The sequence below is a fragment of the Anabrus simplex genome, chromosome 1, assembly GCF_040414725.1.
Source record: "Anabrus simplex isolate iqAnaSimp1 chromosome 1, ASM4041472v1, whole genome shotgun sequence".
Lineage (NCBI taxonomy): Eukaryota > Metazoa > Arthropoda > Insecta > Orthoptera > Tettigoniidae > Anabrus > Anabrus simplex.
Window position 1 is genome coordinate 969,087,171 of NC_090265.1, and position 4,380 is coordinate 969,091,550.

Here is a 4,380-nt window from a genome sequence, read left to right on the forward strand (position 1 = left end):
TTGAGCGGGCTGCTCCAGGCGTGCGCCTTGGGCCGGAGACAGTGTTAACCATGCTGTTTCTTTCTAGGAATGGCTCTCCTTTGTGCATGAAGTGTATATATCCATATGTCAGTGTATGTTTCGTAATTATGTGCATATATTTTTGAGTTCAAACAGAACCTATATGCACGTTGTGTGGTCTTGGTGATAGATGAGGAGTCCGGGGTTTAGCTAAATGGTATGTGTGTTTGTTTGTGTATCATGTAAATGTTTCTTTTAATTTGATAATGATGTAGCGTAGGCCCCGGTTATGTTCGTGCTAAGAACAACAAGTAATATGTGAATAGGGACATCAGATCATCTCACGGTGTGATCGACAGAATAATATAAAAATTTCATGAACGGTTTGGACTAATGAGGAAAAATGAACGATAGCAAGTCGCAAAACCTCAATCATACCGTTATGCAGACGACGCCCATGGGCGATTCGTATTTTAAAGTGATTATTATTTTCTTTTCCTCCCATATGTGGAGAGTCATTGTATAGAGCTGTGTCAACTTCTTTAAATTGTCATATTTGAATAAATTCGTATTCGTAACCACTATTTTATGATTCTTGTCATTTGTAGCAGGGCTAAGCAGTATCCAATAGGCATTTGAACCCAGAGATCCTACTTTCATATTATAGACATAAGGCTCCATCTTAAGTATTTGTTTTTTTTTCTTTCTTTCGAACGTACCACTCCCCAAGTGCTCAGGCTGCCGGGCCGGCACAGAAAGTAGGAAGGGGAGCGGTTCGAAGCTCGTTAAGCAATTCGACCCGCTCTTCAATCCAATCTCATCCGTGGGTGTTTACCCCGTTACGTGGAGGCATTCTTATGCGTGGGTCATCCATTCGAAGCCCGGAAGGGTGTATACTTGGCGCCCAACGTGGGGCTCGAACCCACGACCCTGAGATTAAGAGTCTCATGCTCTCCCGACTGAGCTAGCCGGGCTATTGTTTATAGTTTACACTGGAGCACTTTTAGTAAGAGATAGGCCGCCTACAGGGAGGATAGTGTGCTATGATGGAGTCAAAGTGCCAGGTTCGTGCCACAATCTGATTACATTTGGTATCGAGCGGGTTGGCAGTTATTTGGAATGGAGTACCCGCCACGTAACCGAACGGATGGAGACGTTAAGCACATGTCCGAAGTGCTAAGATTCATAATTATAGATTGGATACTGCAAGGGTTGTTCAGATTGTGTGATACTCAGCAAGACTGTCATGGTCATCGTACGGGTGTGCGTAAGTCACAACCCGTGATGATAACTCACACAAGATCAGCCATGAAAGGGAGCGACGTGAATAATAAATAGGATAGGAAAATGACAAGAACAGAAAAATCATGTGTCCAGTTTAAGTGGAAATCCGCATGAGTGTCGCTCATAAATTCAAAATGGATACCCGGGACAGACTATGAAGTTGTCAGTTCGTTGGGAGACAATGTTATGGTTCTCTCAGTGTGAGGTTAAAACGGCCGGCAAAATTCTTCAAATTTCGCCAGTTACGGGTATCAGCCAAAGATTGTGCGCTGAGGTAACGAAATTTGGCAGATATAAACATTTTTTCGAGAGGGCTTTAGACGCCGCGGATAGAGCAGGTTACCTCAACCCATGCTCAAATTTTTGCGCAGTGACGGATGCGATGTTGCCAGTTTGAGACGGGTAATTGTCTGCTAACGTCATCTTACCAATCTCAAGGTGATAACATCCATTAGTGACTGGGGTATGCCATGTTTCCGGCATACGTAAAATCGAGCCCACGGTAGGCCGCCCGCGTGACCGGAAAACTTATTCCATGTTAAGGGCTAACGTAGAATTATTATTATTGTTATTATTATTGTCGAGTGATGTGATGAAATTTCCTATACAATGAATTGTGACCTTAATATGGTAGGGGGCGTGACACAAGCCGTTTGTAGGCCCAGTTTGGATTGATTTGTTGGAATTTCGAGTAAAGTTAGGTCACGCTGAAATTTGTACTAAACATTTGAATGTATCTATGCTTTCTGTCGATCACCGGTGGTCAATTTTCTGCCCACGGGAGATCCGCTTTCTCCAAGATAGAATCTAATATGGACGTGCAGGTCATTAGGGAAATGATGTGCCAATTATTGGCAGAACAAAAGGAACATTTCGAAGAACAATTAGGCAAGCAGGCAACAGACGTTAAAGCGCAGCTAGACAAGCAGGCAACAGACGTTAAAGCACAGCTAGACAAGCGGGCAGCGGATGTTAAGGCGCAGTTTGAGAAGCAGAGGGAACTTTTGGAAGAACAATTAGGCAAGCAGGCAACAGACGTTAAGGCGCAGTTCGAGAAGCAGGGGGAACTTTTGAAAGAACAATTAGACACGCAGGCAGAGCTTTGCCAGGCTCAGGCGGCTACGAATAAGGCTTCGTTAGACGAGCTCGCAGAGGATATGAGATTAGGTCGTGAACGCAGCGACGAAAACGCCGCGAGATTGGAGGCGAAGATGACCGAGGCGTTAGAGGACGTCATCCAACAATTAAAGCAAGTGGAGATTAGGGTGACCAATAGGATCGACCTGACGGACACCAGGGTAAGCGCGTGCGAGGAAGAAATGGAGAAGGTGAGCACCCGCGTAGAGGATGTTGCAAGAGACATGCAGGAGGCCAAGGCGGAAGTCCGAGAACTAAGGACACAGACGACGGAGGCCCTCGACAAGGTGGCAAAAGAGGTCAGTGACCGTCTGACCCAAGTGCAGGATATTGCGACCGCCAAGCTCAAGGAAGTCCAGACTCAGGCCCATGGAGAAGTCATGGAGCTTCGGAAGGAGGTGACCGAAGAGATGGAAGCGGAACAAGAAGAAGTCCGAGGGAAAATCCAAGGCCTGAACCGACAAGTGGAAGAGTGGGGCAACAAGACCCACAAGGCTGCCGTCCAAGTAGAAGTCCACACGGAGCTTATTAAGGAGATCCGGGAGGAGGTCGAGTTGTTAAAGTTCCAAGAGGCGAGAGGTGAGATCGTGATGCGATCGATCCTCAAGAAGCAGGATAGCGTTGACAGAGTGAGTCCGCCCAGCAGTATTGGTCACGAGGCCAACGTTGACATTTCGCAGGGAAATGAAAATGCACAAGTGCATAATGCACCTCGGGGACAATCGACCCCGCAAGAGAGTGGAGCAATTCCGGTATATAATCTCCTCCGGATGACGAATGACGAGCCGAAGAAATTCGGGTCAAACACTCATCTTACCCCGAAAGGTTTCCTTGCTGAAGTAGACCAATACTTCATTGATCATCGAGTTCCAGCGGACCGAAAGTTGAGAGTAGTCGAACGGTACCTAACGGATCAGCCTTTGGTCTGGTACCGGGCGTTCAAATATTGTTTCGATGGGTATGAGGAGTTCCGGCGGCGCTTCCTTGAGAAGTATTGGGGGATCGAGACGCAACAGAATTTGAGGCTGGAATTGTATTCGCGAAGGTATTCTGGTGCAGGGCAGACCCGTTTCTGCGAGTACTTCGTGGGCCAGTTGTTGAAGTTTAAGGAATTGGATAGTCCTCCCACAGAGCTAGAGTTGATCTCCGCCATCGGTAAACAGCTCCCGCCGGAAGTACAGAAGGTGCTCATAGCGGCGAATGTCCGAAATGCGGTCGATGCTGAACAAATATTGAGGCAGCTCGATCAAACGAGTGGAATGCAGGCGCGACATCGCCATAGCGAGGCGGTCCATGTTGTCGACCTAGCTCAAGATGAAAGCCCACCTAAAAGGAAGAACCAGGGGACTAGTACGAATAAAGTTCGGGAGATGTATCCCTCGAGAATCAGGAGTGATTGGGGTCCCCAGGCATGGAATGGACCAAAACGGGAATACCAGGATGGCTGGAACACCCGCGAACCAGGACCCCGTGAGAAGATGAATCAGGGGCCAAGGTTTCGGTATCGCCAGTATGGACAGCGGAGGAGGCCGTACCAGAACTGGGGACCGAGCGGACAACGGTCGACAGGGCAACGACCAGGAAGGAGGGAAGAATACATACGAGATCGCAGGAATGAATCACGACAGTATGTGGAACAACTGCGAAACACGCCGCCCGGTATTGACAAGTGGCAGAGACCCATACAGGGTATGGCCGCCGCGGGAATGTGCGAAGGGGCAGAAAGCCTGCAACTGCAAGCCCACAAGAAGGAAGGATGTGGAAGAGAATTGAACCCCCAGGCTCCGGAGTATGCCAGTAGCTCCGGAGCGCAAAAAAAAATTTCGCATAACCAGTGAGGAGATAGCCTGCGGTTCGGGGAGCAGCCATTCTTTTGATTCGCAGTGGACGTCAATTACCATAGCTGCGTGGGTGATCCAACCCGAGGATTTGATCGAAGTCGCACACCGACAGAATAAG

General features: G+C 48.2%; 1 non-coding gene across 1 annotated transcript; it reads right to left on the reverse strand.

Annotated features, from left to right (window-relative positions):
• Window positions 1-901: 901 nt before the first annotated feature.
• Window positions 902-974, reverse strand: TRNAK-CUU (transfer RNA lysine (anticodon CUU)). Its single transcript has one exon. It is a non-coding gene; the product is annotated as a tRNA-Lys (tRNA).
• Window positions 975-4,380: the final 3,406 nt, after the last annotated feature.